At 40.7% G+C, this 15471-nt stretch overlaps 1 long non-coding RNA gene across 1 annotated transcript; it reads right to left on the bottom strand.

Moving 5' to 3' along the window:
* Nucleotides 1-7458: 7458 nt before the first annotated feature.
* On the bottom strand, nucleotides 7459-14677 carry LOC309615201. The gene is made up of 2 exons (XR_014236624.1): nucleotides 10821-14677; nucleotides 7459-9465 (listed from the first exon to the last, which is right to left on the bottom strand). It is a non-coding gene; the product is annotated as an uncharacterized lncRNA (long non-coding RNA).
* Nucleotides 14678-15471: the final 794 nt, after the last annotated feature.

The following is a 15471-nucleotide window of genomic DNA, read 5'->3' on the forward strand; positions in this document are numbered from 1 at the left end:
ACAGCCAGCCCTTGGACTTAGAGGATTTCGCCTAATTCTCCTACTTCCCCATTTCTCCAGACAGCACCTCCATCCTCCATTCTCCCAGTCACCATCTTAGGGTCATTATCTGCTTTACTTTCCTGCCATAAGGCTCAAACATTAACTGTGTGTCCTTGGTCCAGTGTCTTAATCTCTCTGAATCCCAGTCTCATCTATTTAAGAAGTACCTACCTCATTTTTAGAAAAACTTTGATGTCAAGAGTTTGAACTTATTCGGGAAATGAAGCGGAGATAAAAGGTTTTAACTTTTTACGAGCACCTACTATGTGTCGGGCTCTATTAGACATTTTACATTGAAGCTTCAAACTTAATTAACATACCCCTCCCTCTGCTTTTCAGTCGTAACTCCTATTATTTGCCTGCTTGTATCTTACTCCAGGCAAACTAGGTTACTCATTCTTTCTCACTTGAGCAAGCTTGAATTCTCTCCCAATTCTTTGTTTTTCATCATACTCTTTTTTGTTTTTTAATTAATTAATTAATTAATTAATTTATTTATTTATTTATTTTTGGCTGCTCTGGTCTTTGTTGCTGCGCGCAGGCTTTCTCTAGTTGCGGCGAGTGGGGGCTACTCTTCATTGCGGTGTGCATGTTTCTCACTGTGGTGGCTTCTCTTGTTGTGGAGCATGAGCTCTAGGCGTGCAAGTTTCAGTAGTTGCAGCACCCATGCTCAGTAGTTGTGGCGCGGGGCTCAGTAATTGTGGTTAGTTGCTCCTTGGCATGTGGGATCTTCCTGGACCAGGGATTGAACCTGTGTCCCCTGCGTTAGCAGGTGGATTCTTAACCACTGGACCACCAGAGAAGTCCGATCATACTCTTTTTTCCTGATCTATCCCACCTCTCCAGAATGAAATCCTATACATCTTTTAAGGTCCATCAGCGATGTGCTGGTAAATATTTAACAACCAGCTCTGCAGACAGAAAGACCCCTGCTTTGTAGTTTTTGTCAATTTTCATAGTGTAAAAACTCCCACTATGGCCAATTGCAAGCTACCAACCTGATATCAACTGGCTCACAAAATTTCTGAAGACGCAGAGACCAGAATGAGCTGGCTCTAGTGCACCACTGAACCTACAGTGTCACCTCTCTTGATACGCCCAGGCTGTAATATTCCTTCCCTCCTCTGAACTTCGTTAGTAATTTGTACTCTCTCGTGAAAGTCTTCTTCATTGTATTATGGTTATAATGAATCCCTGTTATCATTATTAGCTTTTCAAGGACATGAACTGTGTCTTACTCATCTAGGTATTCACAATGCTGCCTAGAACAATGATGGCGTTTCAATAAATATGTGCTGCATTAGACCGATGATGAAGATTATCGCTGAGGCTTGACACACGGTTGTGGGGAGGAGACAATGACATCATTAGTAAAGCGCTTACCAGAATGCTGGGCCCAAGGAGTGCTCAATTAGTGATCACCTGTGGCTTCTGGAATTAAGGGGGCACAAATTTTAATTCTAATGGTGGTTCTCAACAACTCCCTCCACCCCAAAATACACACACATTACAAGTACCTGGGAAACTTTTACAAATCCCAATGCCCAGGCCAATAAGTCAAATATCAGTATTTTTAAATTTCCCCAAGTGCTTCTGTTGTGCACCAAGTTTGAGAATCACTCTCCTCTGTGCCTCCAATCCTCTCCCTGGCTGATGAGTCAAGAATGTTGAAAAGGAAATGGCACCAGCTAGTCCTTTAAAAATCCTCCCGTTCACTGAACAATTCCAGTAAATAGGAGGAAAACTCACTTGTAGGATTGCCTTATTTGGTGATCAAGTTGGGTGGAGTCACCTGGGAGGGGCAAAGTTGAGCATGAGTAATGAATGCAGCCTTCTGTAGGGGCAGCAGAGAAATACCTCTTTGTCAGCAAACTCCTGTAAGTGAAGTTTTTCAAGCTGGAGAATGTTAGAGGCATCTCATTTAAACTAGATTTGGTCCTTGTGATGATTTTGTGCAGATTAAACAAAGGTAAATGTTGCTTCAATGAGCATCAGTGTATTTGTCCTGATTCTTTTGTTCCACCAGAATTTTGTTGTATTAAAATTACTCAGGGACTTCCCTGGTGGTCCAGTGGTTAAGACCTCGCCTTCCAATGCAAGGGGTGTGGGTTCGATCCCTGGTCGGGGTGCTAAAATCCCAGATGCCTCGCGGACAAAACCAAAACATTAAACAGAAGCAATATTGTAAACAAATTCAATAAAGACTTTAAAAAACTTTTTTTAAATTACTGAGCTATGAAGCCTCAAAATGATTCTTATTCTCCTATTTGTGGTAATGAGGATGGCCTTCCTTTAAGTCAAGATAATATTGCATTTCTATCATTGAGAAGCAGGTATTGCTTTCGCCATTAGAGTTGGTGACACTGAAACAGTGTGAAACCTGATTGGTCCAAAGTGACACGGGGGATGCCAAATAGGAAATCAAAGATTCCTGTCCTAACCACTTGACACTTGACACACTTCATCCTTCATGGATATTTAGCTATTGAGGTTTTGTCATCTATTTCTCATGTTAAAGGTATATACCAAACAAAAGCAAAAACAAAAACAAAATAAACTTTGAAAGGGTTTGATCCGAAAAGTAAATTAAGCAATTCTGCTTTAATAGGTTACTCCCTTTGTTTTTTCTTATAAAAATGATAGCCTGGGAGTTCACTTTAAAGAAGGGGGAATTGGGAGGAAGAGAAAAGAGCATATGTGGGCATGTGTTACAGAGTCACATTTTAGAGGTCTAACATGCTAAATTTCTTTGATGTGTCTCTATGGAGTCTTTAAAAAATGATTTTCTTTTTGGAGGCACTAATGAAAATATGTATGGAAGTGTTAAGTGGTTGAGGTAATCCTTCAAGGAGCATTATTGGCTGCGTTGGATCATACCAGATGCTTTTGTAAAAACCATGTTTATTTTACACTTAGTCCAATTTGGAACTTTCTTATAGAGACTCTGGATTGTCTTTGAAATAAACATTTTTAGCTATGCTATTCAGTGGATTATAATTTTTTTCTCCTATGGTATACACATAGCATATCATTAAAATACATGGATTTTTTTAAAACTCTAAAGTAAAATGAACTTTTAAAAGAAATCTTGGCAGAACCTCAGATGTTAGATCAAGGTTCTGTAATACCATAAACCCATCAAATTCCCAGTATCATTAGAACTCTGGCTGCTATGTGAATCACAGCCTCAAAACCATGACTCACCTTTCTATTACTTTTTCTCTGTTCTAACATTATACGTTTATAAAGGACGGGTATTATGATACCAACTTCTATTATATCGAATTTATCCCAAAGTACCACCAACAGGGACCACTGAACACCATTATGGGTAAAGTTCTGAATCAGGAATCAAGTCTACTATTATCCTCAAAAATCACAGTGATTTTGATTCACCAGATAAAGTTACAGGTCTAGCTATAGAATCAGACTGACCAAAAGATCCAGCAGTTTCCACTTGTTGCCGCAAATCTAACAAGAGACAGTGGCAGTAGAAATGGAAACGTTCCAACTACAGGTCTTACACATCATTCTTTTTCTTTGCACAAGGATTCTGTGATAATCTTTCAGCCAGACTGTTGTATGAGCACTCAGAGAGCATCTCAGACTCCCCTTTTCTCGAGAAAATGGGAAGGGTTGTACAAACTCCCTGAGTTCTTTGAAATAAGGGCCTGCCCAGAATCATAGTCACCTAAAATCCCATTGTGTTGTAATAAGTGGTAAAAAAAAAAGGATGATAAACCAAGGTCCAGTTTGGTTGCAAGGATGAACTGAAACTAGGAAAAGAGGGAAGGGCTATTGGTATTGCAAAAATTGTCTGAAGGAGAGAAGGGCGATGGATGAGTTCAACTCTCTCAGTGCCTTAAGTCAGGACCCTTTGGAAGTCTCCCTAATTGCACCTTCTAAGGAAGGGGGCATTGAAGATACAAAAAGAGCAATTTGCTTGCAAATATGCCTCATTTTAACCGTGGGAATAGCTACACAGAAACTGGCCCAACATTTGTGGGTGTTTACCTGTAATGAAAGATGTTGAGATGCAGAAATTCTAATTTCAGAAGATCTGGCATCCTGTCAGGGTTAGAGCAAATAAGGATGGGACACCCAATATCCACAGGTGAGAGAAAAACACTGCTTATCAATTAAGACTGGCTTTAACTGCTTACAGCAAACAAATAACATGGGCTTAAGTAAGACAGAAATCGCTTTCTTTCTCATCCTGTAAAAGAACCACTCTAGGGCTGGTATAGCAATTGCATGGTTTTAGGGACCCAGGCTCTGCCATCCTTGGCACATGGTTTCCACTTCGTGGTTCAGGATGGCTGCTTGAGATCCACCCAACAGGAAGGAGGAAGGGAAGGAGCAGGAGGTAGAAAAGCTGCTCTATCTCAGCTGGGTACACATCAGCTGTTTTTTTGGCAAGTTTGCCAGAAACTGCCTTCCATTCATATTACATGGACACAGTTAGTCCAACTGACCATCTATCACTGCAAAGGAGCTTGGGAAATATGTTATTTACAGCACTCATGGCCCCGGTAAAAACTGGAGTTCTGTTACAAGCAAAAAGAGAACAGATACTGAGGTAAGAACCCAACAGAGTCTGCCACAACCTGAACGATGTCAGTGCTGAGACTCAGATTTGAGAGGCTGCCATAATTAAGTGGAAAGCCTAGAATTCAGGAGACCTGGATCCTGTTCTCACGTCTACCCAAGTGTCCAGTGACTTAGTAATCTCATCTGTAAAATAGATATTTCGTGGCTAAAAAGTAAATGTTGTGACACATGATATTATAAGCATATAAGAGAAACCCTTGTTTAAAGTATCTCCTCTCCAATAAAGATGTTAAAAAAATAATAAATAAATAAATAATATGTTGAAAAAAATAAAATGATTAAAAAAATAAAAATAAATAAAGTATCTCCTGAATTAATTACCTGATCTAAAGCACATAGAATGGTCAAAATAGAATGGTCAAAACTTTGAGTTGAAAGGGACATTCAAGGATATCTAATTCAACCTCCCTCCCAATATAGGAATCTCTGCCACAGAACCCTGACAGATGGTCCCGTCTTGTGCTTGAGCACCCCTAGAGAGTGTTATTCTGCAGTGGCATTGATGGACAGCTCTGGTTGTCAGATAGTTTATCTGGATGGTGATCCAAAAACTGCCTCCCTTGAACCCCCATCTCCTGAAACAACAGAGAAAAAATCCATTGTCTCCTCTTCACGGCAGTGCTTCAGCTATTGGAAAACAGCTCTTCTGTCATCGCTTAGTCTTCTACACTTCAAGCCAAACATTCCTGATTGTTGCAACTGTTTCTTAAGTAACCAGGTGCCCATCTCTCTCACCATCTGAATATCTTTCTCTACGTTAGTGTTTCTCGAACTCTGTTGACTATGACCCACAGAAAGAAATCTATTTTACATATCATCAGTACACATATACCTGCATGTAAATGAAACAGAAGTTTCATAAAACAATAAGTAGCCTTATGAGCAGATGCAAACTTGTATATTTTCCAATTCAACTCTATTCTATTCAATGTATTGTGTTCTATTTTATTTTGTAAAGGCAGGTTGCTATCCACTCAATGGATTTCATACTCACTCATAAGTGGCAACCCATAGTTAGAAAATCACTACTTCAGATGCACTCCGGCCTATAAATATTCTTGGAGGGTAGTGCCTTGATGCTGCAGACTGATTGGAGTAAGCAAAAGGGGCTTTTACTTCCTGAGTCCAGAACTTAGTGTCTTTATTTTAAGGAAACCTAAATGCATTGAATTTGAAAGTAACACCATCACACCATTGGCTGAACATTTGAGTCAGTTATAACTGACCTTCTCCATGTGAACAGCTTCTATCTGAGCCTGCTTTACCCCACCCTCTCCTTGTGCAACTGATTTTTTTAAACCTAGATACAGAGCTTTAATTTAATCCTGTTAAACTTCCTCTTTTTTTAGTTTCAACTTTTTTCAATGTTTCAAAAACTTTTAGGATCATTTTTGTCATCAACCTTTCCAACTTTATAGCATATATGTATTTTATAAGTATATTTTCCATAGAATAATAAAATTTTGTATGGTTTAGCGCTTAAAAGATGACTGTTGACCTAAAGTCTCTGGCCCTATTATAGCCATTTATAAACAAATGGTTGAAAAAGAAGCAGGAAAGATAGAGATTTATGGTACTGGATAAGAAAATAAAAGTTCTGAGAGGTAGGATTTGAAATTATTATTATTATTATTATTATTTTGCATAGGTTTTCTACTTAAACTCAAATTAGATAATGTTTACCCATCATGCGGCAAGAGAATGCCAGCATGCTTCAACTTCATGGGCACTCAATTTGTGAAGATCAAACATGTATGGCCTACAACGCTAAGACCTGGGAATTCCACCCAGAAACTCTGGAGAGATGGAGATCCCCTGATGTGATGCATCTCTTCCAGCTAGAAGGTAAAGTAGGGCAAGTGGACATGATTTTCATTTGTTTATTTATTCATCTATTTATTCTAGAGATATCTGTTGTATCAAACACTGAGAGGCAAAAGCAGGGGGCCCTGTGCGTCTCCTCCTGTACTTAGGGGGGAGATAGCCTGGACTAGTCAGTCGTTAAGTCTCAGTGAGCTCAAGAAATAAGGCCTTTCCTAAGAGCTGGTAAGAGTTAGCTAGACAAAGAGATAGTCATGTGCCAGAAGGCTCAGAGGTGAGAGAAACATGGGTACTTAATGAACAGCAAAGGACAAGAACATTCCTAAAGTTCTTCAAGAAGGACGTGGCTTTGAACACACTGATTAAAAGGTATTTACTTGCCACATGTGCAGGCTAAGGCTGTAATGAGGAAACCAGAGGAGGTGGCCTCCATCTACATTCCATGAAGGACACCCATGTGTCTGCTTAGGATTCTCAAGAGTTTAGGGGCAGCTCGAGGACACTTAATGTCTTGGCTACCTGTGGGTTCTAAGTACTTATTGGATCAATAGAAGCTAAAAGTTGTTGGCCAGAGTGGAAGAAGGAATGGAGAAGAGGAGATGGACTTAGTAAGAAAGGGAATCATTTTTATTTGATCTTCACTACAAATTCCAGACTCAGATCAACAGAAAGTATTTCTTCCCCCTTGATTTTTCTCTTCTTTTCTTTTTTTAAACTGTCAGGTTTTTTGTTTTTTGCTTTTTGTTTTTTTTCCCTAATGAGTAATTGCGTTCTACAGGGTCCAAAAACTGAAAAGGTTCAAAAGAGATAGGTGATCAAATTTCCTTCCCTCTTTACCCCCTGCCACCCAATTTCTCTTCCCAGAGACGAACAAGGTCTTTTTTATATTTCCAGAAATAGTCTCTGCACATACAAGCAATATGTATGCATGTATAACCCCAAACCTTTTTTTTAGCCAAATGGCAGCATAATATACACACAGACAACAGATAATATTTTATTTTTTCTTTTACAGAACTGACCAACCCAGAGGGGGATAACATTTTTCAGTGAAAGAGAGGGGACCAGTCTTCAAGAAATAAGAAAACGTGAATATTAAGAAGACAGTAAATAATTTTTTAAATATATGTATCTATTTTCCCCCAGTTTCACCATTTATATATCTCAATTTCTCATGAAGAAACAAGAATTTGTAGGAAAAAAATATAAAGGGAAATATTGTTGGTTCTTCTTCAAGATGTTTACTAAAATCCTTGAGTTATAAAAAAGTTTGCACTCTTTTGCTGTCAAATATAAGAAACATGATAAAAGGAACACTGAGCAGAGTTATACTTTGTACTTAAAATATTATGCAAGCTTGAGAATTCAGAAAGCTACACATGACTCTGTATGCAACCTTCAGAAATACTAACAATCTGTACTGACAAACGGTGCCATCTAATTTTCTCTTTTGTACTTCCAGATTGATGCAGAAACTAGGGAAGGAATGTTCAGGCTGAAATGAATAGAAGGAACATTATAAATGAGTAACAGGATAATTAAAGCATGAAGCCTTCCACATCTCGAGATAATGGTAATGTCAAGTGTAGTTTTAGCTAATTAATTGGTTAAGAACAATTTGCCTCGGTGACTATCTTACATTTGAATATGGAACACTTTTTGCTTTGCTAGAAACTGAGAATAGAATTATCTTGGAGGTTGTAAAACAAATAGATTTTGGCCACCAAAAGTGTAATTACAAGTCAGAAAACATAATTTGAATTAGTGAAGGGGAAAATTACAGAGACAATTTTCCCCTTCACACCATGTAATTCATTGAGACTCAGAGAAAGGGTAAATCTCCCTTCCACTAAAACCTTGTTACTGTATGAGAAAATAAGTTCATTGCAGTTAGGACTCAATATATTCTTAACCAAAAACAATATTGCTCAACTTGAGGAATCACACACCTTATTCATCAGATCTGATAACTCTGGAAGTTTCTAAATATCAAACCCACCCTCAAAGTGGGAGAACTTGTCAATCGGATAACATTCAAAAGAAAGTGCCGTAGACTCAGAAGGTAATTCCATAGGAGGAATTCCAGAAACATTGTGAGCTAAGTCAGCAGCATTAAAAGAAATGTGTGGTGGTATTATGTCATTGTCTCCCAGGTTACCTTGAGGGGGACTTGCTAATTTTAGATGGTTAAATTCTGAGAGATTTGCTAAATCAGCATCTTTACCTCATAGTTAAAATGTACAGACTTTCTGCAGAGGAAATCCAATCTTCCAGGTTTAGAGAATGCGGACAAGAAGCAAATTCAAGAACTATCTTGCAACTTGAAATTGAATTTCAAATTAGTTAATTTTCTAATCGAATCATATTTATGTATAAAAATCGCACATAAAAAACAGGACAGGGGCTTCCCTGGTGGCGCAGTGGTTGAGAATCTGCCTGCCAATGCAGGGAACACGGGTTCCAGCCCTGGTCCGGGAAGATCCCACATGCCGCGGAGCAACTGGGCCCGTGAGCCACAACTACTGAGCCTGCGCATCTGGAGCCTGTGCTCCGCAACGGGAGGGGCCGCGATAGTGAGAGGCCCGCGCACCGCGATGAAGAGTGGTCCCCACTTGCCGCAACTAGAGAAAGCCCTCGCACAGAAACGAAGACCCAACACAGCCAAAAATAAATATAAATAAATAAATAGGATTTAAAAAAAAAAAACAAAAAAAAACAGGACAGGAAGAAATTTACCAGAACCTTAAGATATATCAGCTTCGAGGGGATTTTATCCTCTATTCCTTTAAAATTTACTTCTTGTATTTTACACAATGATTATGTAATACTTTAGTAATCAAGATCAAAGGGGAAAGTTTGAAACTGAAAAAAAAAATTTTTTCTATCTGCACCCGTACTCCTTTTCCCCTATGCGGTGGGATATCCTTCTAAACATTTTTGAGCTTGTCCAAGTTCCACTTTATTGTTCTCGGCAGCAATTTCCTCGGTAGACTAGAAAAGAAATTGAGAAATAAAAAAAATACAAATCACTTTTTGTAACAGATTTCCCTCCACCTCTACTACAAAGCAATCTAAATACTACATCTTTACTCTCAACATTTTTATGGGCACAGAGAACCCAGATGTTCTCTTTCGTTTCCCCTAAAGGGGAAATGGTAAATCACCTCCCCTCCCCCTTTCCCTCTCCCACAGATAATTTGTCCTCCTTCTTTCATATGCTGTGTATTTAAAGCTCTAAATGGTCCCCTTCCTTTTACCCGGGGAAGTAATTTCTGCATTTTTAAATCAATCCTGCCAGCCAGTCAGGATAAACAGTCTTTTTAGAAGCTGGCCCCAGATTCTTCCCTCTGTCTCCCTTGGGGCATCTTCAAGACAGTGGCAGGGGAGGGGAGGGGGGACAGGGTAACTTGGAGGAGCTGCAGCTCTCTGGCATCTGAACCCTCTGGCTTCCGGACACTTGAAGAGGAGGAAGATGACTTCTTGGCCAGGTAAAAGGGCATCTGTGTTTAATCAGGATACATCCCAACCTTCTCCAGAGGTCCGCTGTGGAAGAGAAGAGGTTGCCCGGATTCCCTCCTCCTTCTCCAAATCCAGGAGACTCAGTGCCAGGATGTGACCTTGAGAAGTCTCTGTTCCAGCTCCTGGGCAGGGAGTTGAACTAGATGGTCCCCAACGCCTCAAAAAGCCTGGGATTCCAACTCCAGTTTATCCTAGTAGACTTCAGGGTATATGAGGACACATGGGAGAACCTTCTCTCTGGCCTCATTAATGAAGAATGTTGTGCTTTTCCAGGGCTGAGTTGTTTTTTTATCTGGGAATTGTGACTCTTGTAACAGTTCCTGCTTCTTGCTAGGAGGCTTAGCAGCAAATCTGTAGCCTCCCTGTAGCAAATATCTAGGGCTTTAAGGCTCGTATTTTGTGCACTAATTTCACTCTAGTTCCCAACTTCCTTTACTACCTTTATTTTCCTTTTTGGGGACTTCCCTGGTGGTGCAGTTGTTAAGAATCCTCCTGCCAATGCAGGGGACACGAGTTCGATCCCTGCTCCAGGAAGATCCCACATGCTGTGGAGCAACTAAGCCCGTGCGCCACAACTACTGAGCCTGCGAGCCACAACTACTGAAGCTTGCGTGCCTAGAGCCCGTGCTCCGCAGCAAGAGAAGCCACCACAACGAGAAGCCCACACACCTCAACGAAGAGTAGCCCCCGCTCGCCGCAACTAGCGGAAGCCCACGTGCAGCAACGAAGACCCAACTCAGTCAAAAATAAATTTTTGAAAATTTTAAAAATATATTTATTTTCCTTTTTGTCATTTTTCTTACTCGTTTTTATAGTACTGTTCTTACCTGTTTTATCGTGTTGTAGTATGTGTCCCTTTCAAAGCTTCTTAACATCTTTTTTGGAACGAAGTAGAATATAAATAAAGTTAAATCAATTTTGAAAATATAGATGTTAGGGGTATTCATTTTTCTCCTTATCTCTGTCTTCTCATCAGTTTCTCCCTAAATCCAAAAGTAGATCCCAACTCCATCATTCCGATTATGCAAATATCTTAAGCTACAAAAAGTTGGTATTATTAAATTATAAATTTCTAGCGAGCAGGGATCAGGTCCGATGAGGGATAAAGCAGCTGTGGTAGGAGGAAAGAGCTTGGGCTGGTGTTTTGTTTCCAGCTCTGCCACGTACCAGGTGTCTGACCTTGGGCAGGGCCCTTCTCTCTGGATCTCAATTTCCTTGTTTATAAAATGAAGGGGTTGGACCAGGTCACCTTTAAAATCCTTTCCAGCTCTGAAATTCATTGACTCTCTCACCCATTGTGGGTGCTTAATAAATAACAAGCACACTTCCAGAGAAGAATGACTTGCATTTGGACACATCAGTCAACACATATTTTCTTAGCATTCACCCGGAATGTGGCCGCCTTGAGGGGCAAATCAGAGACAGCCCCCTGGGGGGTCCCGTGGAGGCCCAGAACTAAAGGAGAGACCTAGGCATTTGTTTTTCCCCACTGCTCAAGGGTTCCAAGTTTTTACAAGATCACTAAAGACTGAAACTCCTTGCCAACATAAAGAACCAAAGGCACGGGGGGAAGCGGCATTTGTGAGAAGGAGAGTTCATCTACTTTTAGAGAGAGAAAATTTTGTAGTCCTTTAGCGTAGAGGGGTATAGAGAAATTTTTTAAATTAAGTAAGGTCAATGTTTAATTTTAGTACTCTATAAGTCAAAAGTAACCTGTTTGAAAATAGGAAAGATATTATGTGTAATTTAGTTTTGCCACAAAATTATTGTTCTTGATATATTTTCCCTTTAAAATAAATCCTTCTTAATTATAAATATGCTGATTGACTTTTGTTCTGAACTGTTTGCACTTCTTAACACACACGTAATTCTAAGCTGCTGATAGCATCTTTTAGGGTGTGCCAGTTTGTGAGGGATGGAGCCAAGTTAAGGATAAACCGGGCTTTCCTGGTGGCACAGTGGTTGAGAATCCATCTGCCAAGGCAGGGGACACGGGTTCAAGCCCGGCTCCAGGAAGATCCCACATGCCACGGAGCAACTAAGCCCGTGCGCTGCAACTACTGAGCCTGCGCTCTGGAGCCCGCGAGCCACAATTACTGAGCCCATGCCCCACAACTACTGAAGCCAGTGCGCCTAGAGCCCGTGCTCCGCAACAAGAGAAGCCACCGCAATGAGAAGCCCGCGCACAGCAACAAAGAGTAGCCATCCCTCCCTGCAACTAGAGAAAGCCCGCACGCAGCAACGAAGACCCAACGCAGCCAAAAAATAAATAAAACATAAATAAATTTATTTTAAAAAAAGGATAAACTATCATCACTATAAAACACACTTTATGAGTGTGAGTCCATTAAGTGTCCCGTAATTATAAGAAGTACCCACCCATTTTCAGAAAAAGGCAGAGAAAGAAAGGAGGAAAAAACCCTGCTGAACACATTTTTGCCCCACACAAATAACTATCTCATATCCTTCATTTCTCTAAACTACTCCAGGAAGAGTCCTAACACCTACTGCTTCATTTTAATCATCTCAGAGGATTTCTCTTGGGACATATGTCTTTACTTTTCTAATGGCCAAGTTGTCGCGTTCTTCCTCCTAAGTATCTACCGAGGCAGATTCCTGTTTTACAGGGTAGTAGACGTGAGTGGTGTCAGTGGTGGAGACTGCACAAAGGACCCGCATCCCAAGGAAGGAAGGATGTGGTTTGCAGAATCCCAGACCAGACATCTGGACAAAACACCTAAAAACCTTTTCCTGTCCTGCTCCACTGAAAACCATATCCGCAACATCAGTGGACAAGCGTGCTTTGTAATTCCAACAAACTCAGGAACATCATAATGGATGTTCAGGCCTTCTTATCCAAGAGCTTTGCCACGTTCGGACTACTTCCTGCCTCTTACTAAGCATTTCGATTTGTTTCCTCCCATCCTTCCAGGTGGAAATGAACTTGAAGTCTTTTTTAAAAAATTGTATTTGTCAAGGTGATTGCCTGAGGGGTAGCTGGCAAAGGGGCGCTTGGCTTGAGACCAGGCCTCTGAGACAGTAATAAAGGCTGGAGGCACTTCCGTTCTTTGAAGCTCCGGGTCTACTTCTCTTTTAATGGAGACAACTGAAAATAGGGAAAAATTTGGGGTATTTTTTTTAAATGCTTAGTTTTAACGAAGTAAAACATGCACACACACACAAATGCAATGCAATAATAATATAATGAATAATAATAAGTAATAATAAAAAACAGTGAAGTTAAATAAGGCTAGTGAATTGTGGAATTTATTAAATATTAATTCGTACTGGTATAGCGTGTTGTCTGCCTCAAGTCAAAGTTGTATAAAGATCATTATGTTTCAATCCCATTAGGCATTTCTGGGACTATGTTTAACTTCATCTGAAGATAAAAGGAAAGCTCTTAAACATACCCTTGAGGCTCCAGCCCCATGCTCCCCTCCTCCCGTCTTTGGATTGTGGCATGAAACTGGCTTTAAAGTCTTCAAGGCCACCTGCAGACAACATCTTCATCAGGTACAGTGATCCTTAGAGCTAAGGAACTAAAAAGCGGTCACTCATCCCTGTTTTCTTAAATAGCCTCTTTATTTTTTAGAAAACCTGAAGGACAGAACCACAACTTTTCTATCAATTTCCTAGGGTTTTCAATGACATTGTTTTATGTTATGCATGCTTTTCTTTTGAAGACAGCAACTTTCCTATGAATAGCTTTTTATATTGCTTATCCCTTTCTTGGATCTCCCGGAGCTCTGGAGAGTACCCAACTCGATGATGTCACGAGGAAGCAAGTTTGGGCCACGAAAAGAGAATCTTATTGTAGTCTGCAACTCGCTCTCCTTCCCTCTCTCCCCTACTGCGCCCCTGTTTCCTGCAGAGTCAGCCAACCAGAGTCACCTCTCCCTGCCTTTTGTGGGGCCTCCCACATTGATAACTGATATCTGTGAACTTTACGTTTGCGCTTCTCTTCTCCATGAAACAAGCTAACCCAAACCTTGTTGGAGTGTTGGTCTCATAAAAGCCGTGACCCCTCTCTCCATTCATAGGTAAATATTTTGAAAGACAACACTCCACTAATTGCTACTTAAGCAGATTCCCTTCCCCATCATACTCTGACTCTAAGAGACCTTTCTCAGAGCCTGCCTACAGGACAAACCACCACGCTGATCTTAATAATTAAAGCACTTCCTGCCAGGATGAATTTTCTGTTGTAGACTGTAAGTGTTCCAGAAAATATAGATTTGTCTTGTCATTACCCCTCCCCCACTCTCTGGATCAGCAATGATGCCAGGAATGTTTTTTATTTGATAGCTTCTAATGTTTGATTTCTTGAGGCTAATGATTAGATGTTCCTTGCAATGATGCTTTACAAACAAAAACAAACCAGCAGCAGTGGAAGATCTTGATCAAGTACACACGGAAGAGATAAAACAAGATGTAGGGTATCACTCATTGTAAGGCTCTTTTGATCACATTTTAAATTTTTATTTTGTTGAAGATACAGCTAAAAAGCTTTACGGGACTTCCCTGGTGGTGCAGTGGTTAAGAATCCGCCTGCCAATGCAGGGGACACGGGTTCGAGCCCTGGTCCGGGAAGATCCCACATGCTACGGAGCAACTAAGCCCGTGCACCACAACTACTGAGCCTGCGCTCTAGAGCCCGTGAGCCACAACTACTGAAGCCCACACGCCTAGAGCCCGTGCTCCGCAACAAGAGAAGCCACTGCTGTGAGAAGCCCGCGCACCGCAACAAAGAGTAAACCCCACTCGCTGCAACTAGAGAAAGCCCACGCACAACGAAGACCCAACTCAGCCAAAAATAAATAATCAATAAATAAATTTATTTTAAAAAAAGCTTTATGAATATCTCATCTTAAATTGTATTCATTGTTTTTAAAATATGCCTACACAAAACGTTGTTGTTGTTTTTTTTTAATTTGGAGAGGAGTTCTTTAAAAAAAATGGAGCAAATAATCACAAATGCCTCCCTGTTATGTTTTCATCCTCTCGATGCTCTGCGGTTGCCCTCCTGTGAACCCCATGGAGCAGCCAGGTGTAATCAGAAACACACAAACAGAAAGGCAGAGCTAGGTTCACATTCTGACCCCCAGCATTATTAGCCGTGAGACCCGGAGTAAGTTACTGACCACTTCGTGCCTCCATTTACTTCTAGAACTTTTGTGAGAAGGCAAAGGAAGAAAATATGTGGATTTACTGGAATAAATTCATAGTAGATGGTGCGAATTCCCATCCCTCTGAGATGGTGAAGGTTCTGGAGAATGTGATGAGCTTTCTCAAGGGTCTCAGGTTGAGGTACCATCTAAGGAGAGGACACAAGTACTACCAGGGGGAGGAGAGCTTGACATTTTGTGATGGGCGATGGGGAGCCCTCACCAGTGCCCCATCCTCATCTTCAGGTCCCTCAGCCTGGCTGCCAACTGCCACTCACCTGCAACTGTCAGTAACAGTCACTAGAGAAAG

This window comes from Balaenoptera borealis, assembly GCF_965194805.1.
Source record: "Balaenoptera borealis genome assembly, chromosome: 17".
Lineage (NCBI taxonomy): Eukaryota > Metazoa > Chordata > Mammalia > Artiodactyla > Balaenopteridae > Balaenoptera > Balaenoptera borealis.